The sequence below is a fragment of the Anabrus simplex genome, chromosome 1 (assembly GCF_040414725.1).
Source record: "Anabrus simplex isolate iqAnaSimp1 chromosome 1, ASM4041472v1, whole genome shotgun sequence".
Lineage (NCBI taxonomy): Eukaryota > Metazoa > Arthropoda > Insecta > Orthoptera > Tettigoniidae > Anabrus > Anabrus simplex.
Window position 1 is genome coordinate 1,561,610,798 of NC_090265.1, and position 24,816 is coordinate 1,561,635,613.

The window sequence follows — 24,816 nt, forward strand, 5'->3', positions numbered from 1 at the left end:
AGGTTTAAAGAAAATACCCAGTTTTGATCAGCTCTGTCCAGTCATCTTCCCGTGATGTCGTTACAAGCAAACAAACGTTCGACTTCTGTATACCTAATCAGAGATAAAAGCAAAAATTTGAAGTGTACAGACAAAATCATAAAATACTTACAGGGTGTCCTTGAAAAAGGATCCACTGTTTACAGAGAAGGCAGCATGCAACAAAAGAAGGAAAACAGGTCATATAAACATTGGTCACAAACCCAATATGGTCCGCTACCAGTACTGCCAATGATCACGATATTCCAGTAATGTACGGAGGGTCGTGTTAATAATACTGGTTGCATGCTAGTGCAATGGTTGCGGCGGGTTGGAGGTTTTCCTCGAGTGCGTGGGGGTGGGGGTGGGGTCCGCGGTTTTCGTTCGCTCATATGTGGTAGGAATAAGTTTGGTATGTTCGAAAAATAATACTGTTGCATATGATTGCAGTGATTGCGAAGGAGGGATCCCCCCCCCCCGGTTGGTCATGTTGATTTCTTAAAACTAACACTAGTGGTCATGAGTGGGGGGGGGGGATTCTGTTCATTGTCTTCGTCCATTCATATGTAGTATAATATAAGGTTGTATAATACGTATTGGGTATGCAGCATATACTAACTTCATTGTAACATTTAAGGAATCAGAATATCTCTGGATGTTTCTTTTAGTACGTTAAAATCTAACTCCATGTAATGATTTAGATTGCAATAAATAAATACGCTTTCCCCAGTTGGTCATCCGTGACTGGGAAAAAAGTGTATTCGTTCATTCATTATACAGTATATTGCTACTTACTTTACGTCGCAGTGACTCATACGGGTAATATGACGACGATGGGAGAGGACAAGAGTACTATTGGGAAAGAAGGGTCCGCAGTCTTAATTAGGGTACAGTCTCAGCCTGGTCTGACAATGGGGAGGTCTGCCGACAGTGGGATCGAAACCAATATCTTCCGAATGCAACGTAATATCCACACTCCTCGAATTGCCTGACCAATTTGCTCGGTGCAAAATAATGTATTGTTGCACATTAGGAAAGAGACAAGTTGAAGTCGTCTTCTTCTTGGCAGCGTATTGCAGCTCATAAGCTCCCTCTGTCGGTACTGTAAATCACAATAAAAACGTCCAAATTAAATATGGCTAGAAATGGTCAAGTTAGGACAAGAAAGTGGCCAAAATGCCACTAGTGGCTTTTTCGAACACTTGTGCCTAAATACTCGAAATGGCCAGATCTAGTTAGATAGTGGCTAAATTGGCAGCCCTAATTGTAGCCAGTCGGGTGATTCCTAAGCTTGCTGAGAACAGTATTTGTCAGGAAATGAATATTAATAAAATACGAATTTGTATTGTTTTTAACTAGCCATGAAACTGTACTCGACAGGTGGAAGTGAAGGAAGTCTTACCTTTTAAATTACAGAAGCTATTTAAAACTATCAGCAAATTTGACACGTCTTTAATTAAAGCAGACGTTAAGTGGTCGTTACCGAAATGTGCCGCTAATGGCTTGAGATGTTGATAAGGCTGCTACAATGCTGAGAGCTTGTTCCCAACATTAACATAGTCCCTTGTCTTCCAGAACACCGTTACTTTCTTGTTCCACTTGACTTCAAATCTTTGTACTGTTACTTAGATCAGTCATACTAAGTTCATATTATCTTCGTTAATAACGTTTAAATGTAATACAGTACCATAGTTATTGAGATTTTCAAGAAAATGAAATCCTTTGTACGGCAGTTGTCAATTTTATCCTACAGTATATGATTATTTACGTAAAGAGGAAAAGGAGTTTTTTCTTTCTTTCTTTCTTTCTTTCTTTCTTTCTTTTTTCTTTCTTTCTTTGACCGGGCGAGTTGGCCGTGTGGTTAGGGGCGCGCAGCTGTGAGTTTGCATCCGGGAGCTAGTAGGTTCACACCCCACTGTCGGCAGCCCTGAAGATGGTTTTCCGTGCTTTTCGATTTTCACACCAGGTAAATGCTGGGGCTGTATCGTAATTAAAGCCATGATCGCTTCCTTCTCATTCCTAGCCCTTTCCTATCTTATCATCGCCATAAGACCTATCCATGTCGATGCGACGTAAAGCAAATTTATAAAAAAACAAAACACAAAACCACTTCCTTTTCACTCTGCTCTCCGAAGTTTCGTTGATCTGAGAATACATCCATTATACATGGGCAATTTTCGAACATTCTATTATTATTATTATTATTATTATTATTATTATTATTATTATTATTATTATTATTATTATTGTGTAATTCATATAGTAGTCATTTGTGTACAAAATTAGTTTCTTCACATACTCGGATCAGTTCATCGAAAATTAGTAAGTTATTAGGAAACTCATAACTTCACTTTCTTCGGACATACAGTAATGAGTGAAATATGAAGGGTAAATAGTGATTCGTAACATAAAATTAAAGTTATATTTGTACAAAAGATAGCCTGCCTTGTGGCCATGATCGTTAAGGCGCCAAGTCTGTATGGTCTGATACGGTAATTAGCCCGGTTCGAGTCCCGTTGGTCGAACAAATTTTCACAATCAGAATATTGACTGGCAGGGTAGAAGAGGTGGTGGTATAAAAGTTATCACTTGATTGCGTGCCAAAAGCATGGATTCAATTCCAAACCTCTCCACAGTGCTCATATGGAGTGAGGGCATGTGACGCTGTTGGTGGTGATGCGTCTTCAGATGGGGACATAAATACTTCAGCGGACCCCTTGGTACTATTTGACAGGAGTAGGCTATGTGTCGGCACCGGGCTTCACCCTCTTCCTTCCTACGATCATATATCACGCCATTCATTTCATCTCATTAACTCCTCTGATGAGGTTGACGTTAGGAACGGCGTCCGGTCGTAAAAAATCGCTACCTAGATTCTCATATTTCATATCCTACCCCATAGAGGAAGGAGTCCAGGGATATTTGTACAAAAGATTAAAACATTATAAGGACCGTATGCAATTGGGTGTATACAGCGAGCCGTATTGCCATGAACGAATTTAAAGTGATTTATGATAATCCTGTCCAAAATGCCCATGTATCTCCTGCTTACCAGTTCTGTTTGAAGTATAACGAACTCAGAGAACAAGCACATGGCACCTCACCCGTCTGCACCGTAACGCGTGCAGAGACTATAATTAAAGCCGCGTGTCCTTGTTCGTACGCGCATTGAAGTCTCTCGACGAGATAAGCGGTCGCTTCCAGTTTCCGGGAGACACGACTGAAGGACACCGTGGTTATAGAGGTTCTTGACTTCCTTCTTTGTTGTCTTGTCTCTACACTCTTCTGAAAATATGAACCGTAATACAAGCAGAGTAATTATCCTATAAATACTGTTAAAAATATGTCATCTTAAAAGTTGTTCATATGGTACAGGCTCTCCATAAACATTCTGACATGCCTTCTAGAACATCATTCTTCTGTTGCACGTCATAACGATGTTGTTTAGACATAGCTTAAGGCTCGCCTTTGTGTTCTCACGTGATGTGGAATAAAAGCAGGTCTATAACTTTGCTCCGAAATACGTCTTCTGAAAGTTCAAGGCTTTTAGAACACATCTGGTTCCAGTATTTTCAGGCTCATAAATATTTAAAATAGTTGATAGGGAGACCTTATATGAGGAGTTCCCTTTCGATTATGTGACTGGATTCATTTCTGTATGCCGGGCTGAGTGGCTCAGACGGTTGAAGCACTGGCCTTCTGGCCCCAACTTGGCAGGGTCGGTGGTATTTGAATGTACTCAATTACGTCACCCTCGTGTCGGTAGACTTACTGCACGTAAAATAACTCATTGTCCGCCTCTGTGGTGTAGTGGTTGGTGTGATTAGCTGCCACCCGCGGAGGCCCGAGTTCGATTTCCGGCTCTGCCACGAAATTTGAAAAGTGGTACGAGGGTTGGAACGGGGTCCACTCAGGCTTGTGAGGTCAACTGAGTAGAGGTGGGTTCGATTCCCACCTCAGCCATCCTCGAAGTGGTTTTCCGTGGTTTCCCACTTCTCCTCCAGGTAAATGCCGGGATGGTACCTAACTTAAGGCCACGGCCGCCTCCTTCCCTCTTCCTTGCCTATCCCTTCCAATCTTCCCATGCCTCCCACAAGACGCCTGTTCAGTATAGCAGGTGAGGCCGCCTGGGCGAGGTACTGGTTCTGCTGCCCAGTTGTATCCCCGACCCAATGTCTCGCGCTCCAGGACACTGCCCTTGAGGCGGTAGAGGTGCGATCCCTCGCTGAGTCCGAGGGAAAACCGACCCTGGAGGGTAAACAGAAGAAGAAGAAGAAGAAGAAAACTCGTTGAGAGACTAAATTCCAGCACCTCGGCACCTCCGAAAACTACCACAGCAGTTAATGGGACGTAAAAACAATAAAATGAATTATTAATTTCTGTATCACAAGTTGGGGGGAGCAAGCAAACATGAATAGAGGTCTCTAGTTTTCACACTTATGTGCTATTTGTAATTCAAGAAAATCAGATTTTTTTCGAAATAAGACTTTCTTTCTCTCGCTCAGTGGTGGTACGCGTACCCTTAGGGGTACGCAGGGTCGTCTCAAGGGGTACGCAAATTTATAATAGCTTCTGTTTTCAGTGAGCTTGAGCCTGCTCATTTTTTTTAAAAAAAAACTTCATTTGATGTAGTGTTCTTGTCTACCATTACACATAGTTCCCTTTGCGAACGACTCGATCTAAAATATGTGTTAGTTTGTACCTGCCATTGACTAGGTATGTAAAAATACTTACTCAAGCTGCAATGCTCTTTTTAAAAAATTTTGTTTCGAATTCTACTCATTCGCTTCAGTAACAGTGTATACAGTAATTGTTCCATTAATAATTATACTCTTGTATATATATCGTCGCTGGACAATGAAAGCCTCGTAATTCCACTCTCGAGAAGGCTTGTGAAGGCTTGCCTGAGAGGGGAACAGAAAACTCCAGCGGCCAAGAACAGTTCTCCGGCCATTGCTGACGGCTTGGTTTTGGGCTTCTTCTGTAAACTTTACTCCGAAAGAGTTACGAAGTTTCCTTTTGCCCAACGACGATGTATATACAGTAAGTACGTTATTGGGGAACAGGGTGGTGTTTGCGTGTCTTTCCGTTGACCGTGGTTTGATTTCTGGTGTTGCTGGGGAGGGATTTTCAATAAAAAATCCCGTGGTGTCAGGAAGGGCATGCGCCCTTAAATCCCCGGCTACATCTCTTTCATACCTCAGGATAATAATCTGCGAAACATCATCATGATGATAGATAATATTATTTTGCTTCCAGCAACAATAATTTATTTCTGGTACAATCGCAATATACTCGTACGTCGGGGGTACGCCAACTAAAAAGTTTGAATACCACTGCTGGCTACAAAATAGCTTTCATTGTGAGGTACAGTATTTTCCTTCTGGTCGGAGAAGCACATATTTTCTTGTATAGACCTAGTACTCCCATGAACGTGTGATATGTCCAGTAAATACAGGATAACTTACCTCAGTCTATCGTTTTATTACTATTCTATGAGTTGTTACACCATGCGATGTAGGCTTACATTCAAGAAATGGTGAGCTCGAACCGCACTGCCAACAGCCCTGAAGATATGATTTCCCATGGTTACCCATTTTCACATCAGACAAATGCTCCGGATGTATCTTAACTAAGGCCACGTTTGCTTCCTTCTCGGTCCTAGCCTTTTCCAACCCACCGTCGCTGGAAACATGGAAGTGTTGATACGACTTTAAACCTATAGCAGAATTACCCATGAAGAATTACAACTACTTATTCATTCCTCATTACCAAATAAACTACCGTATGTCAGACTGACAGAAGGAAAGGACTGCTTCTGTTGCTGCTGCTGGCAAGCTGAGTAGCCTTCTGAGTTCAGACTGGAGGGTTCGATCCCATCTCAGTCTCCCCTTGTGGGTGGAGGTGGTAGCTTAACACCCACGGTATCCCCTGCCTGTCGTAAGAGGCGACTAAAAGGGACCCAGGGGCTCTGAACTTTGGAGCGTGGGTGGCGACCAGTGGGTGATTAGCTGAGTCCTGGCATTGCTTCCAATTACTTGTGCCAGGGTCCTCATCTAACCTATCCGGCCTTCGTTGATCAACTCTTGTTCTTTTCCGACCCCGACGCTGTTAGATTTCCTATGGCCAGGGAGCCTTTCATTTTCACGCCCTTCGTGGCCCTTGTCTTTCTTTGACCGTTACCTTCATTTTCGAAGTGTCGGATCCCTTCCATTTTTCTCTCTGATTATGTTATATAGGGGATGCTTGCCTAGTTGCACTTCCTCTTAAAATAATCACCACCACCTCATGAAAAATACTGTTTTTGTTTAATATACGAACACATCGAATGTTTTCATTTCCCACCACCCAGCTTAGTCCGGTGGTATTTGAAAGTGCTCAAATACACTTGCCTCGTGACACATTTACTAGCACGTAAAAGAATTCCTGTGGGATAAAATTCCGGCTCCTTAGAATCTCCGAAAACCATAACGAGGTTGGGATGCCTTATTTTTCATCGGCCGCTTTTCTCCCATCTTGATGGGGTTGCACATTAGGATTTAGCCCTATTTTACGGCTTGGTGCCCTTCCTAACGCCAAATCCATGTGGTGGTTGGTTGGTTGGTTGGTTGGTTGGTTGGTTGGTTGGTTGGTTGGTTGGTAATTACTGTTTTAAGAAGAAGTACAACTTGGCAACCATCCTCTGTTAACATAAATCAGAAAAAAACATGGAAGAGGTCCGATATTTCAAAGAATGAAGGGATCGGGAAAGGAAAGGGGAGGGTCACGAAGGGCGTGAAAATGAAGGACGCCTTAGGCGTCGCAAAATTAATACCGTTGGGATCGGAACAGCTTGAACAAGGGAGTTCAGATAGTAACGATGAAACTGAGGTGCCCGACAAGTGGAAGCAATGCCAGACTCTGCTAGGGGGACCGTGGTTGCAAACCCACGCTCCCAAGATGAAAGCCCATGTGTGCCCTTTTAGTCGCTTTCACGATAGGCTGGGATGACGTAGATGTATTCTACCGTTCCCGCCCACAGGGGATCCTATGTGGAGGGACGGATTCATTATTCCGTGTTTCTGTGATGGTTGTTAGCAAGGTGTGCATTGAGACTAACGCAAACATTGTCTCAGACAGACCAGACGCTGCTAAAATCTTCAACTCGACAGGGAATCCAATCCGAGACCCACAATATCGACACTGATCGTTCAGCCAAGGAGCCGGACGATAGGGAAATGAGGCTACTGGTTTACTATCTACTGCACTTACTTGTTTCTTTGACTGACGATGTTAATTATTTGGGTTTAATATTACTTTTCATACTCGTACAGTTGGAATTGTTCAGGACTTTCCTGAAAAAAAATGAAAGAATCAAACTTCAGTAACTTGGACGTGTAATATAACCCTTACAGGTTGGGTTAGAGTGTATTCTAGGTATTCTGTGCGTGTCGTAGGTGGTGATGGAAGAAATCTGAGAATGACAGTCCGCCTCAGTGAAATACAATATGTGCAACGCAAACAGAGCTGCAAGTTTGTTGTCGGTAATAGAAGTATTCTAGAATTAAATTCCAGTCCTCCCTTTCAAATATTTTTTGTAAGCTATTTATTATTTTAATATAATAATAATAATAATAATAATAATAATAATAATAATAATAATAATAATAATAATAATAATAATAATACAAGAGGAAGAAATCGTATGACAGAGTAAAGCAATTTGTTCCCTGGTATTTATACTTCGTTTAATATCCACGATGGGCTGCAGTGCTGTAGTAATTCGAATTACTCCCTATAAAACTTCTGTTAGCAAGGTTTAACAGACAACAAACTATCAGGAAAATTATAAATTATAGCCAGACATTTTACAAAACATGAGCCATGAGATATCGTGTTAATTATGCATTGAAAACTGCTTTACTAGCATCATTATAAATTAAATGGTCTGCACTTGGCGTCATCCTTGAAAATTGCTGTTTTTACGAAAGGAAATAACTTCCAGAAATGTTGCACCGTGACTTGACCTGCCCGGATCCGAGAAGAGTGAACAATGTCGCAATACTCGGTCTTATGACTACACGACGTCCAGGAGTGTACAAATACGTTACATCACTCTCACAGCTTGGACTGTACCACTTTGGAACTTACACTGTGATTTATCTGGACGAGTTTTTCCAAAGCATTCGAATTTTTCCTATGTATACACAAATGTAATGATTATTTTACCAAATTGTCTAGCGAGTGACAGATGTACATTTTCATCTCAAAATATTAAAATTTCCAGGGGTGATGAGCTTTACATTGAACGGATTGACACTGTTACACCAGATTGTAGCCGCATCTGGTTAATTCTCCGGGTCGGGGATAAGGCGTCTGTACTTGTCTTAATACAAACTTTTCAATTTACGCACTACACACCACAGAAACACTAATAGTGAATACATTCCTCCTCATAGTGTTGGCGTCAGGAAGGGCTACCGGCCGTAAAACGTTAGACAGATCCTCATATGCCGCGACCCCACCGGGGTGTAAGAAGTGTTGATGGTTACGTTTATTATGGGGCAAAGCAATCATTAGCATCTACCAACACGAATCGGAGGAAGAAGATCCATTTCGCTAAGAATGAGAGAAAAGGCTATGAATGATACAGTAGCTACATAAATGATTCCTTATCGTTTGCAAACCTAATATCGTGGCTGTCGGAAAGGATATAGAATTTTGAAAAGGCGATAAGAGAAATACACTTGAGAAAATGGAAATTGCAACACCATGAAGGCATTGGTCGTTTGTGTTGATTTTCAAGATATGGAACGATGCCATGTAGGTATGTAAAGGATCAAAGTTTCAGACCCATTGAATTGTTGCTACAGGTCTCCCCACGTGATTGGTCGCGGAGGAATCAACTCCAGTATACGGACTATGGTGTAGCGTAGTTGACTTGCAGTCTGTGCAGTGAAGTGTTCCCCGTCAAACATGCCTCGACGACAGAGAAGAGCACGCTATCAACAACTGTCGCCGTTTGAGAGGGCTCGGATAATTGCGCTGTGTGAGGCTGCATTATCGCCAAGGACTGTCGCTGCACTTGTCGGCCGACAGGCATCTACGGTACAATGTGTATGGCAGCAGTGGTCAAATGAAGGTACCCACACTCGTAGACCTGGCACAGGCCCAGCGCGACAGACAACTGTGAGAGAGGATCGCCGCATCATTCGGATGGCTCGGATGGCCCGGATGGAACCCCATGCAACAGCAGCGCAAATTCGAGCAGCTGTGGCACCCCGCGTTACACAACAAACAGTTGGTAATCGCCTGCGTGCAGCTGACTTACGAGCCCGTGTCCCTGCAGAAGGTGTTCCATTGACCCCACAACAGCGACGTGTAAGGCTGGCCTGGTGTCGAGAAAGATCGACGTGGGTCGAAGAATGGCATAGGGTCGTCTTTAGTGATGAATCGAGCGGGCGAGTTGGCCGTGCGCGTAGAGGCGCGCGGCTGAGAGCTCGCATCCGGGATATAGTGGGTTCGAATCCCACTGCCGGCAGCCCTGAAGATGGTTTTCCGTGGTTTCCCATTTTCACACCAGGCAAATGCTGAGGCTGTACCTTACAGTAATTAAGGCAATGGCTGCTTCCTTCTAACTCCTAGGCCTTTCCTATCCCATCGTCGCCATCTGTGTCGGTGCGACGTAAAGCCCCTAGCAAAAAAAAGTGAATCGCGCTTCTGTCTTGCCAGCAGTGATCGCCGGAATCGTGTTCGCCGACGTACCGGGGAGAGGGGCCGCCCAGATCTTATTGTCGAGAGGCGTACAGGGCCAACACCAAGCATTATGGTCTGGGGAGCTATTGGTTTTAATGTGAAATCACAATTAGTGCTTGTTGAGGGCACCATGACTGCTCGGCAGTACGTTGATAGGGTACTCAATCCAGTGGTTGTCCCTATGATGGCGAACATTGCTAATGGGATGTTTCAGCAGGACAATGCCCGGGTTTACACTGCACGCATCTCCAGAGAAGCTCTCCACGACATCACAACCTTAGAATGGACCGCCAGATCCCCGGACCCCTATTGAGCATGTGTGGGACATGATGGGTCGACAACTAGCCAACCGTCCTCAGCCACCCACAACTCTGGAACAACTGACCCGTACAGTGCAGCAAGCATGGGCCACAATTCCTCAGGAAGCGAACCAGGGCCTTATTGGACTCCATGCCTCGACGAATTCATCAATGTATTGCAGCTCGTGGTGGGCACATCCTGTATTGATTGTTGTCCAAACTTGCGGTCAGAGGGACCTGAAGGTGTAATCATCGAATCACAACGGAACACTCGTCTTGCATATTCAATTGCAGCAATGTAGCACCACTCCTTCTGGGTGTTGCAATTTCCATTTTCTTCAGTGTAATTATGAAACACAGCAATGTGGGCACGAGTAAATGGAAGCCATGCCGGACTGAAGAACAGCCCCCAGACGTCACCGCGCAAGTTCCAAATCGTTAGTCTAAGAGCATATTATTTCCATGGGCAGGTGGAAAATGGGTTGTGTAATTACCCATGGAATATTTTGTTTCTTTTGGTGTGATTTTCCTCATACCAAAGACCGAGAGCCGAGTTATTCGGCCGTGTAATACAATAAATATTATAATCATTATTGTCGTCGTCCACGCCTTGAAAAGGTACGAGATCGTAAATAATAATAATAATAATAATAATAATAATAATAATAATAATAATAATAATAATATCTTTACATCCTACTTACTCAATTTACGCTTTTCTGTTACGCTAAGGTGTAGAAATGTCCTGCACGAATTCTTCTACATGCCGGTAAATCTACCAATATGAGGCTGATGCATCTGGGTACCTTCAAATACCACCGGACTCAACAAGGATCGAAGTCGCTAACTTGAGCTCACGAACAGAAGGCCAAGAATCTACCGCTTCCATACTCAGCCCGCCAATTGTATGAACTCTTCCTCTTCTAAAACATGCAGCGTGGTACAGACTGACAGCTCATCTTTGATATCCGCCTCCATAGCGTAACAGTCGGCGCTATTAGCAGTCTTCCTCAGAGGTCCGGGTTCGATTCCCACTATTGCCAGAAATTTAAGACCGGCAGGAGGGCTGGTGTGTACATGCAGCTCATCTCCATTGGGAGTGTACCTGAGAGGAGCTGCACCATCTCGGGATGAGGACACGATTTTTTATGGTTATAAAGCTCCTATAATTCCAACAACGCAGCACATCTAGTAGTTGTCTGGGACAGTGGTTGTTCATATATAGATAAACCAATCAGGACTAACTGGAGTTGAATCCGGAGACTGTCCACTTCTGGTAGTTTCTCATTAAAATATTTTTATTTCTACCCATGCCATTTAAGGTTTTATATCCATCCTGACGTGTTTTAATTTTAACTCAAGGCTAAGGATTCAGGCAGTTCAAGTCACGGCATAACATTTCTCATTTCTCAAGTACAGAACTTTTAACTTATAATTTTAGTAAAGTAATTTTAATGCATAATTTTACATTATACATCATGTTTTATATAAAGTCTAATCCTACAGCCATTTTGATTACGTCAATCAAAATGTATTTACATCGAAATATTTTTTTTCAGCTTACATTGATAATTTGCAATCCTTGGAACTCCCTGAACCATTTTTGGGTTTATCCTGAGGTTTAATTGTCCTAAAATGAGTTTTATTTCTTGATTTCAGGTGAAAACCACTCCCCGAAGTCACCGGGATTTGTTCTTCGGCCAGCAGGGTGAAAGGTTAGTAAATGAGGTATCTTAATCATACTTCAGTCTCTCGTTACATTTTTAACTTTATGAGGACTACATGCTGTAGTCAATTTGAGAAATATACCTTACCACCTTCTGCCAGTGAATTGACTAAAGGAGACACAAAATACGATCATATTTTCCGCTATGAAGTAAGATGTAATGAAAAACTACCGACGGGTTGAGTCGAACAACAAACCGGCTCCACTGAGGCGCGTTCTCCTTCACTTTCTTGCGCTGGCGGTAGTTTCTGCTGCAGACTTCTCTCCTGCTGAACGCGTTTAGGCCACCAACTTTATTTAAACGTATCGCAAATTTAACTCAATTTTCAACTTTCCAACCGACTTAATCACGAAGCTACCAATGGTAGCTAGTATGATAAAATTATGCGGGAAAAATATAACAATACCACTTGCTACAGTCTTAAAACACCACGGAGTCGCGAGCTATACTAATGCATCGCGGCAGCCTCGATTTCAACAGAAAATGTCAGATGCCACTACCACTGTCCATGACGTGACCGATTATCGAAACTAATTTCAAAGAATATTTTCACCCTTCGCCTCTTCAACTGTGTATTAACCACTTAGAAATAATTGCGAAGTTACCTTCCCGTGTGACACTCCAAATTCCACGCGTGGCACAGTACACGAACAAAACGAAAGACACATTCTACGCCAAAAAAAAAAAACTCCATATTTTATATTAAAGGGTGGTCTAACTTTCTTAAGAGGAGTCATACCAGTAAGTAAACCTGCTTTCCACAGCCGAAATTATTGTTCGAAAAACAGTTGGGAATTTGAAATGAGCATGTTAATGTACCATATGAAGAAAGTTTACACCCTATGTAAACTTTTTGATTCACAACAAAATGGCAATCTCACCTCGTTGAATGACAGACGTATTACTGGGAAACAATCAAGTATGCAGAATTCCACCTTTCCCGAATCGCATCTCTCCGATGGAAATAACTACAACGAAGCATCCACGATCCAAATTTGTTAGATATCGTTCCCGAAATTAGTGTTAAGTGATCGAGATGAAGATTATGTCGTTGCGTACGTCATTCTTCTTGTTACTTATATCTTGAGCCAATGTCAGCTGTTGAAACTTTCTTATATTCTCAGAATTCCAATGGAAGGTGACGGAATTCAGAAATGGGTGCAGTTCGAACTCGTGCCGTTGGAGCTTTGCGCATCAACATGACGAAGATGTTGCAGTGGAGCCTCAGTAGAGTTGCCGGTTCCTGTGCCGTGTCTGGGCGAGTGGATGATGCAATAGCTGTCTGACCCATATAGCTCGCCCAGCGATGTCATGTTCTCAGCTTTCTTGCAGCGCTCAGCGTGATTGCTGCTTCTACAGCAGTATTCTAATTTATCAGTTCAGTGCTCTTCATGGTATCCGAAATAAGTGCGGAACAGCGTATTTTCGTGTGCTGTAAGCATGAATCTGCAAAAAGAATGAGAAGAGAATTTCAATTACCTAAAGCGCGTTAGTGCCAACACATTACGAAATTAAGAAAATTGGGAATACATTCATTACTTTCGGCGCAGTACTAAAAAAACTAGTGATCAACAAGCTGTTTTAACTGATGAAAAATTCAGGAAATTGTGAAGGACTTGAGTGATCCCCCGAACGTATTTAAGGAAACTGGCTCAGCAAAGTTTCGTATTCTTCTGCATGGCGGGCAAGAAAAGTGAAATTTAAGCTTTACTGGGTTACAGAAGTGCAAACTTTAAGTACAAAAGATCCAGCAGCAAGAAAACATTAATGCAATTGTTTTCTTCAGTCTGTCAACACTGGGTGTTTAATTAAATCCTGAATTAGTGCTATTTTCTGATGAGCCGTGGTTTTATTTGCATGGACGTATGAATTCGCAAAAATAACCGGCATTGGTCACCTGAGAATTCAAGAATAGTTCATGAAACTCCACGTCATGACATTAAAATAGGAGTTTGGTGCGCTGTTAGTGCTAAGTGAATTGTAGATTTGTTTCTTGCCTATACATATAATGAATACTGAAAGAGTAGTTTCCTCACTTAAACAGGAAAGTTCACTCAGACATTTACAGCAAGACGGGGCTACAGCACATACCGCGAGTCATTCAATGAAAGTAGCGAGTGATTTTTTTTTTTTCGAGGACAGAATAATTAGTGTTTTATGTATAGTTCACTCTCCCGACTTAATGCTTTGTGACTTTTATTTGTGGGGTAGTTGGTATCCCCTGCACAAGGAAAACTGAAAAATGCAATTCGCACCGAAATTTTGAAGATTCATGAGGCTGAATTGCAGAGAGTGAACCGGACTCTATAATGAGACACTCCAGCGCCTGTCTATAAGCAGAGAGAGAGAGAGCGTCAACGCTTGTCTATATGCCGAGAGAGAGAGAGAGAGAGCGCGTCAGCGCTTGTCTATAAGCTGAGAGAGAGCATTTTCAACACTTACTGTCATGGGATAAGTTTTATTGTTCCTGCCTGTTTATCTATCTGATTATCCAGTAATCGAAGTTGATGGGTTTTCTCTGGGCGTGCGACGGGGAGCACACAAACGGTATGCTGGAACGACAGCAACCCTTGTGGGACTCGACCTGTACAACCACTTCGCTGAAACAGTATTTTTTTTCTTTGAAAGTTACAAAAAATGTGGTCGTTAGAGTTTCATTGTATTTTTCTTCTAAAGGGGAGATAACCTTTATCTGGTCCCAATAGATAGATGCCGAGTTCTTGTTCGTTTAATGAAAGCTGAAGTTATTTCCAGCTGACTCGCTAGAGTTGAGATTTGAATTCCAAAGATTCTAACATAAACAATCCTCATCATGGTTCTGGACAGTTTCCCATTACATTCGAATGTCTTTATAACAGTGTTCTCGGGCCCAAGAAGGTTGTCATTATAGTATGCATGCAGAATACGGTTTGACCTACAAGTTAATTCAACGTAAAAATAAGACATCAAAAATACAGTATGTACTTGAATACTGTAGCGTGTATCTTAACTAATAAGAAATGTAATGCGTTACAAAATAGTTCAGAAATAAATTTAACTACTTCGGAAATAAATGTGTAAGTTTTGTTTGTTTTTCCTCTTAATAGCCTATTTAATAACTACTGATCATGAGGATTTCTAAGCAAATAACTGTTCGTTTGAAATACATTGAAGGGAATTTACAGCACACTGAATTTGTCTTAGTAATTATAAATGTTGCCAACGTAGATTGCGAAAATATTTATATGCAACTGCTGTCTGGTTTATTCCATCTTTAAAGGCTGCTAATTTTGTTTTGTAACTTATTGACTTTTGAATGGAGGCCATACCTACGTTGTATACACGCACTAGGTTCTGTATTTCATGCTTCCATCGATTCATACAAATCCTCATCCTCGGTTTACTAACCATACGTGCTACAGAGTCTGGACTATGAAGAGGACTTTCAATTCAAACATACCTTTAAGCGCAGGTGAGATCCTGAAGCGCACACACTAATATATTAAGTTTATATCACTCGCTTCCCTTACCCCCCCCCCCCCCCCACATCCTCCAGACTTGAAGGTACAGTCTCGGAACATAAACATTCCATTAAAATGAAGTCCAGTATATGAGTATATGCGTATATGTATTTTACACAAGTCTTGAAGGCGTACTTTTGCAAGGTATTCAGGTTTGTCTATTTTACCCATCCTCCACTCCAGTCATGAAGTCTGTCTAACAGAAGTCGCAGTTGTAGAAGTGTTCAATTGAATGCTGAATACACCTTTGTTACTGGAAGTCAGTTTTACCAATCTTATCGTATGAGCAGCAGCACTTAGAGTATATGATAATTATCACGTGATTGTAGTGTGTAAAATTGTCCATTAGTTTATGGCAAGACTCAATACCATTCCTAGTTCTTGGCTAGGTTTAAAGGCTCATAACGCTGGTAGGAAACAAAATTGGGCAGAAAAATATAGGCGTCGTAAACGTATTCGGCGAAGAACATAGCGTCATTCAGAAGTAATGCATAATGTATTAGATTTACGTAAACAACACTCTCCACTACGTAAAATCTCTGCAAAAACTTGCAAATTCCGGAATATATTAGCCTATAATACTTTTATTCCTGCCCTTTTTCGTGTCTCCTTTACGCGTTCTGTCGCAACCTGGCAATTGATAGTGCGCTTCAAGATTTACATATTTTGGTTGCGAGATGCGCTTCGAATCCCCTTGTTTTAAGGTAAATAATTTTGCAGAGTACGCTTCGCGGATTCCCCGCTGCTACCGTCCGCAGGGACTACTACACTATAGGTTATCGTTTTCTGTACCGAACAAGTAAACTGTATGGTACGGGCCATGTAGCTGTGAGCTTGCATTCGTGAGATGGGTTCGAACACTTCCTTTCGGCAGCCTCAAATATGGTTTACCGTGATTTCCCCTTGTCATACCAGGCAAATGCTGATGCTGTACCTTCAGACCATGAGCGCTTCTTCCCACCCCTAGCCCTTTCGTACCCCACAGTCGCCGAAAACTGAGTTAACGCTGCGACATTAAACCACTAGCAAAAATAAGTAGTCGGCCTCTGTGGTGTAGTGGTTAGTGTAATTAGCTGCCACCCCCGGAGGCCCGGATTCGATTCCCGGCTCTGCCACGAAATTTGAAAAGTGGTACGAGGGCTGGAACGGGGTCCACTCAGCCTCGGGAGGTCAACTGAGTAGAGGTGGTTTCTATTCCCACCTCAGCTATCCTGGAAGTGGTTTTCCGTGGTTTCCCATTTCTCTTCCAGGCAAATGCCTGGATGGTACCTAACTCAAGGCCACTACCGCTTCCTTCCCTCTTCCTTGTCTATCCCTTCCATTCTTCCCATCCCCTGGCAAGATCCCTGTTCAGCCCCAGTTGTATCCCCCGACCCAGAGTCTGAAACTCCAGGACATTGCCCTTGAGGCGGTAGAGGTGGGATCCCTCGCTGAGTCCGAGGGAAAAACCAACCCTGGAGGGTAAACAGATTAAGAAAGAAAGAAGAAAAATAAATAAATACATAAAATAAATAAATAAATAAATAAATAGATAATACGTAATTTTGAGTTAGACATGAATCAATAAATACTGTAAATGAATTAATTAGTTAACCATTGGCTGAAAGTAAACTGGTAAAATACACCAATGTGACGAGCAAACCTAATGCAGGTAGGCCTACATTTTATTACTGAGGAACATAAAGATTTCTTACTGGAGTGTCATAGTCAAAGTTTCGTACATTGGGTGCATTAGTATTATCTTTCGAAATTCAAATCTACGCGGTGTGTCTTCTGTTCAGTTGCGCACTGAAGTTTGCTACTGTGTTGGCCAACTCCCCCGCTATCTCCTCATCTGCCCCACATCGGCCCACCGCGCACAGTTCCACAGCGATGCGCACGTTATGATGTAACGTTCCTGGTTCCGGTCTGATCTGCGGCACCGGGTTTCACTTTCTTCTGCAAGTAGGGCGATGTTTACAACCTCATTAGACACCCGGCGCTCTTATCACATGGTCGAAGGTTTGTAGCGACTATAATAATAATAATAATAATAATAATGATAATGATGATGATGATGATGATGATGATGATGATGATGATGATGATGATGATGATGATGATGATGATGATGATGATGATGATGATGATGATGATTATTATTATTATACATACTTCCCTTAAAAAACAAAAAACATGTAAGTGTTAGTGTCACACTCAGCAGCTAGGCTAGTAAAGGAAAAGTAGATTTTTGGAGTGTAATTTCAAATTGAAGGGAACAGGTTCAGATTTCAGGGCAAAACGCTAACTTCTTGTCAGAGTCCCTCAATCTTTATCGGGCTGAGTGGCTTAGACGTTTGAGGCGCTGGCCTTCTCACCCCAGCTTGCCAGGCTTGATCCTGGCTCAGTCAGGTGGTATTTGTAGATGCACAAATACGTCAGCCTCGTGTCATTAGATTTACTGGCATTTAAAGAACTCCTGTGCGACAAAATTCCGGCACCTCGGCGTCTCCGAAAACCGTCAACAGTAGCCAGTGAGACGTAAAAACAATAACATTAATTTATTCAATAATCTTCTTCTAAGCTTAGTCAACTTTTGGGTTGATGCTCTGACGGACCGTATCAATACACACATGTTTTGGACTTTTGACGTAGAATACGTCAATAGTTTTGAAACTGTACTTGGGCCGGTGTGCGATACAAAAACAGTGACGACAGTATTTTTTTTCTAGTTGCTTTACGTCGCACCGACACAGATAGGTCTTATGGCAACGATGGGACAGGGAAGGGTTAGGAATGGGAAGAAAGCGGCCGTGGCCTTAAGGTACAGCCCCAGCATTTGCCTGGTGTGAAAATGGGAAACCACGGAAAAACATTTTCAGGGCTACCGACAGTGGGGTTCGAACCTGGATACTGGCCGCACTTAAGCGACTGCAGCTATCGAGCTCGGTAACGACGACAGAATTAAATGTTTCGGTGTAATGATAAAGGAATAATGCATCTACCAATAAGAGCCCGACCTTCGTATGACGTCATGAGATGATACAATGGTGCTGCCATCTTGAGGTGCTAAAATCGCCGTGCCGCGCAGCTAACATTTAGAGCAGCTCTATGCTACGGCGAGGTGAGGCTGCACGTCGTGTAAAATCAAATGGTGAGCATTTGAGAACATCGAGACGTGCAGAAAAATATTTCTTGAAATGTCACTACGTGTGGGCAATAAATGGCTTCAAAATTATTGAATACTTATTCGAAAGAGTATAGCCGCTTGCCAGAATACAAAGTCCAAACTCACCAATATGGAATTAAGTTGGCCAAACGTCGTGAGGCGAGTTGCAGGACTACTGGAGCCTCAACCGAGCCAACTACTGCACCACTAGGGGAAAATGATCTTGAAAATGTTTACAATGAATAAATTAAATGTCAGCAATATAATATAAAACCCACATTGCACCCTTTTATTAGATCTTCACACTGACATGCCAAAAATCATAGGATTCCCGTATAATTATGTTGGACCGCCTCCAGCCCGAGAAGTGCAGTAACTCGACGTGGTACGAACTCATCTGTACGGAAGACCTCTGGAAGAGATGTTAAGCCATGCTGTCTGAATAGTTTCGCGAAGTTCTCTGGTTTCCCTAGTGGGTCTCCCCATCACGTTCCATAAATGCTCGTTTGGGTCCATGTCTGGATAATGTGCTGGGCACTCCATTCACTGGATCTCTCCAGAATGCTCATCGAACCAGACCTGCACAACCACAGCCCGATGAGATGGTGTAATATCCTGTTGGAACATCCCATCTTTGTCAGTAAACATGAAGTCCATGAATGGCTGTAAGTAGTCATGAAGAAGAGTTTTGTTACTGTTACCACTGAGTTTTGTGGGTACATGGGCAAGTGGACCCAAACCATGACATGTGATCAGATCCCACACCATTACGACACCACCACTAGCCTGTGCGGTGCTTTCTTGACAAGTGGGATCCATGGCCTCATGTGGTTAGCACCATATCCGAACCCTGCCATCATCCCGAAACAACATGAATCGTGACTCATCGGACCAGGACACATGTTTCCAGTCCTCCATGGTCCAATTATCAACTCAAGAGCCCAAGTTAGGCGTTGTGCCTGGTGTTGTGCTGTTAACAGGAGCGCTCTGGTGGATCTTCTGCTTCCGTATATCATGGAAGCTAAAAAACGTTGCACTGATCTGCTAGATACACGTCTGACAACTCCCGTATTGAATGTGGATGTGATTTGGACAAGTGTTCCTATTTTACGAGGATCGAGTCATAAGTCATGGCAACTATTTTTGTCTCGCGAACAGGAGACAACACGGTAAATCTAAGATATGCATTTGGAAATATAGGGCATGTACTTATGCATAGTGCCTGAAGACAAATTCTGACTTCAGGAGATTCTCGTAGGAAAGTGACAGAACACAGGCCATTGGTAAACATTGTTTTATTATGGTATAGACAGCAAATACACAAGACTGCGTACAAAGGACAGATTTCCACTGGTTACAGACCTTCGAAATAATCACCCAAGGTTTCCACTGTGCGTTGCCAGCGGTGGGGCAGGCGCTGAATACCATTCGCTGCATGTGTATCGCTAACGTGTGACACCTCCTTCCGAAATGCTGTTAGGATGTCCTCTGTGTTAGCAAACCGTTGTCCAAGTAATGGCTTGCTGGCTTTGGGGATTAGATCATAGTCACATGCTATTTTAATATACGATCGTTGCTCCTGCTTGTTGACTTCCATTTTGCGACGCTCTCACCCACGCATTGAACTTGGGAGCATGATTAGACCCACACTTGTTTACATACACCATATAGTGGCATCATACGTAAGTACAAACCGTACGTTTCCAAATTCATATCTTAGATTTTCCGTGTTGTCTCCTGTTCGCGAGAAAAAAATAGTTGCCATGACTTATGACTCGACCTATGCATTAACTCAGAAAATTCTATCCAACCTCCGCTGGTCACGATTATCGTGTAACGTTGGACGGTCACTCCGTTGTCTACAGTGGATTATAATGCCTTATTTTGATATTCCCGGCACACACGTGCCTCCGTGAATCGAGGAATATTGAAAGCGTCCACTACTTCGGAAATTCAATGTCCCAAGTTTCTGACACAATCGAACTCTGATAACTCATGTCGCCTTGCCACGAGCAAGTAAACAACATCAGTCAGTCCGAAGAATAAGACTACCTCCTAGCGGGTTTAGTCCGCGTCAACTTTTTCTGGGGCGGTGGCACCACTAGTCATTCAGTTACATTGTGCTATCCCATTACTTTTGGCATGTCACTGTATTTCGACAGCACCTACCACGCGGTACGTTAAAACATGCGGCCGTGATCCCGACACAGCCCCATGTTGCCGTGTGTGAGGCAAACTGTAGGGAATATCACATTTAGTAGTCAATGTTGTTCTGGAGCAATTTAAAAACTTTGAACAAGATAACTGCCTGGACAGCAGTTAACTAGCGTAACAACAGTGGTGGTCACGCCTACTCAACCTAAAATGCAGAGTATCAGGAGTTTACAGGACTAATGACCCTATTTCCCTTAGCCTCTACGAGAGCTCTTTGATCAATGATGGCGTAATGGCGGTTATAGTGGGTCGCGTACGACTATCGAGACTCGAACTAAGGTTTCGAAAAGTAGACCAACACTGATCAGTGATCAAACCTGTAACGCGAGAACTTGTCCTTATTGCTGTTTCAATGTACAGTGCATGGCTGTCCCTAGCGCAGTTATTTTGATGTAGGGCTGTCTATCTGGAGTCTTACACTCTCGTACATACGTCACAATTACTGTTTATCAGGCAATATTCCCTTGAAGGGTATGAAATCAGTGTAGTAGGTCGTCACTGACCAAGATGACTGCGGTTTGAATACCGGCTAATGAATGAAGGCATTTACAAAACTAAAATCTACGTCCCCGTAATTCGGATTGCACGTAAATCTGGCTATGATAATGATATCAACAGTTACGAAAAGCTTCTTTACTTTTTACAACATTTGCAAATTCTCTAAATTTTCTTATCTGATTAATAGCAATCATATGTATTGCTTTTGCCACAAACCTCGGTAAAAATGGTTTTATATAAATAGATGAAACTGGTCATCACAAGTCACACTGTACGACCTCCATGCGGGAATCTCCCGTAGTAACGTGTGGGAACTCCAGAATTAATTCCACTTCCAACCAGGAAAAGTGCCCACAGAAAAAAATAAGAAATGTTGTTGCAAAATAGCTGACTGATCATGAGATGAAGATGTTTGGTTTTGTTTTAGTCTGTCTCGCGCAAGTGGTAGCAAGGGCAACTTCCAACTGTTCGGAATCGGGTTGGGAACCTCCTAACGAACCTAGAAATTTGCAGTCATACATTTAAGAATAGTTCGGCCCACGACTGAATGGTCAGAGTAGAGCCATCCGGTTTATAGGGCCCCGGGTTCGATTCCCGGCAGATTCATAGACACGATGGCGTCAGGAAGGGCATCCGGCCATAAAGCTGGAGTTAATTCGCTTTAGTATCGTTCTCAGATAACTGTGTTAAAAGGCCAGGAAGGAGAAGAAGAAACATTGAAGAATAACATTTGCGTTCATAATCGTGCATTGAAGTTTCATACAGTACGTACTCGAACGAGACGTATCGGTACTGCGAGTGAAAGAAATCTGATTCCTCAATCCTTTTGTATTTGGCCTAATGACCATACATCCAGCTTTAGTACATATTAAACAGATGGACTACACCATGTATACTAGATAGCTTGCTATACAGAATTAACAATTAGTTCTCAGTCCTTTGAGCAAGAGAATAGGCTCACTGTCGCTTGCTTAGCTTGTTCCGTAAGTAATGTAGTCGAAGTGCACCACAGAACTTCTAATTCACTATCAATGGCTTTCAAGAATGTAGCTAAAATGGTGTAAAACGCAGACTGCGAAGAGAAAGCAGTGCACGTACAGTTGTTGCTGGTGGTGTTCCTAAGTTTGATTTACGTATAGATCACTTCCCGCGCTGCACGGTATTTCATACATTCAAGGATCAGATGGTTTAAGTCTGCAACACATGGAGGGCCGTATTCGCACATTGATAAGTAGAGGTGACTGGGATAGCATCCCTTTCTCAAGTAACCCCTCACCTCATGCAAGGAAACCTCCACGATGTTGACACTATTTCAGTACGTTACATGGGAGAACAGGTACCTAAATCTAACCATCCTAGAATTTTCCTATGGGAACCGAGCGAGTTGGCTTCAGAGTTCGAGCCGTGTAGCTGTAAGCTTCGATCCCCACGCTCAACAAATATGGTACATGCAGGAAACTTGTGCAAAGCTTGTGATCTGTCTAAGGCTACGTTTACACTAGCAAGTTCTTTGCAGCAATTTACTGGCACAGAGCAACTTGCTGCGCCACTTGCAAGTCTAAATTCCCCAGCAAGCTGACTTGCAGCGGTTAGCAATTTCTTGGACAAGACGCTTGCAGCCAGTCTCATGCAAGCAGTGTGAAGGACTTGGTCCAGAAGGAACACTCGTGAATTGATACACAAAAAAATCGAGAGCTTCCGAGAAATTCGGTACGTTCACCCGCAGAGACAGAAGTAAGAAGTCCAATGCTTTCAGCACAATTGAGGACATTAACACGTCACCGAAGGAAATGCTGCGAAGATGGCAGAACTTGAAAACACAGTTTTCCCAGGTAGTGAAGAAACTTGCAAAATTAAAAAGTGGTTCCTCAGGGATACCGGCCGATTCTCGGTAGGCGTATTTCTCAGTGATGAAATTCGTAGAGAATAGCGTAGCAACGACTTCGGATAGAGTATGTTACTTAGCAAAGGCAAGCCTATTTGTTTCTCTTTTCTCCTTATTTTGCATCTGACAGCGAGGTTGTGGATCCTTTATTCCCTATTTATTACTGTAGTTGCTTGTTGAGTTGTCAAAATACTGTGCACTGGATTTTGGGTTGTGAAATGAAGTTTTACGCCTGTCTTCTTTTTAGGAGATGAAGTAAGTTTCGTCAGGGCAGGTCCCTAATTACGTTGATGTTTTAACTATCGCGTAACGTGGCGGCATTTTGACGGGACCTTTCATAAGCCGCTTGACCGAAGCAGCAGCTGACTTTCCGTATCAGGAAAATGCTGGGTACCGGGCGTTGGAAGATTCTAGTCCTAGAGAGAGTATCATATGGCGTAAAATGAACCCACATACAACGAATGTAAAGTCGCTAAACCGTAGACAATTTAAATAGTTGAATTAGAATATGAAATATTTTCCAGCAGTGTTTTGCCAAACAGATTTGTAGCTCTTTGTTGTTTACCGCGGGTACGGACTGGGCGGGCTCGTATATAGCGAGTATGATCTCTAGGAGAAAATCATAGGGAACCTTTGCCAGGTAGCACATTTCCACATCGTTCTGAGCTATTATGGGCTAAACATCATTAAGGAGAGAGATACATTCGAATGAAAAATTGCACGTTTAATATTAACTACCACCGCATTCATAGCACAATCACAAATTTAAAGAAATGTTACCCATTTGTCATCGGTGCACTGTAAATTTTGCTGGCGTAATTTGCGGAGTTGGGCAGCATTTTTACATAAATACCGCAATTATTTATTTATTCATATGATTCATGTTCTTTATTGTCCGACTCGTTGGCTGAGTGGTCAGCGTACCGGCCTTCGATTCAGAAGGTCCCGGGTTCGATTCCCGGCCGGGTCGGGGATTTTAACCTTAATTGGTTAATACCATTGGCACGGCGGCTTGGTGTATGTGTTGTCTTCATCATCATTTCATCCTCATCACGACGCGCAGGTCACCTACGGGCGCGAAATAGAAAGACATGCACCTGGCGAGCCGAACCTTTCCTGGGATATCCCGGCACTAAAAGCCATACGATATTTCATTTCATTTTTCATGTTCTTTATTCATAAGATTTAAGAGAGCTGCAGCACGTCTCATCTGCCTGCATGTCGTCATTTTGGTTGACTAACACTACAAGCACATGTAAACAGTATCTGCAAGTTACTTGTGAAAAACATGTACAAGTAACATGCTTAGTTCTCGTGCATGAAGTGTAAACCCAGCAGCAAATGCCTTGCAAGAATTTACTTGCTAGTATAAACCTAGCCTAAGGGAAAGGTTACAAGCCAAGGAAATAAATTCTGTGGGAAGACAAAACCAGTCGTGACTCAGAGTTGATCTCCTCAGAATAGAACTCGCCCACAGAGGTGTAGCCAGACTGCTACATTGCCTTCTTCAAAATACTGGGCAATGTCACGTTGTAATTGATCAGTAAACCGTGCCCATGCACAGGTGGTCACTAGGGTAGTACACACATTATTAGGGTCTACCCACAAATAGTCGAGTACTTTAATAAGCCGAGGTGCCGGAATGTTGTCCCGCAGGAGTTCTTTTAAGTGCCAGTGAATCTACCGACACGAGGCTGTCGTATTTTAGCACCTTCAAATACCACCGGACTGAGCCAGGATCGAACCTGCCAAGTTGGGGTCAGAAGGCCAGTGCCTCAACCGTCTGAGCCTC

At 42.8% G+C, this 24,816-nt stretch overlaps 1 protein-coding gene across 3 annotated transcripts in view; it reads left to right on the forward strand.

The window, feature by feature from the left end:
* The window catches only part of LOC136880659 (uncharacterized), a 332,623-nt gene that overhangs the window by 223,812 nt on the left and 83,995 nt on the right, over positions 1 to 24,816 (forward strand). For all 3 annotated transcript variants that reach the window (XM_067153315.2, XM_067153317.2, XM_067153318.2), the window contains one exon: positions 11,712 to 11,767. The gene's annotated coding sequence lies outside the window, so the exon portion shown is untranslated. The remainder of the gene's footprint in view (positions 1 to 11,711; positions 11,768 to 24,816) is intronic.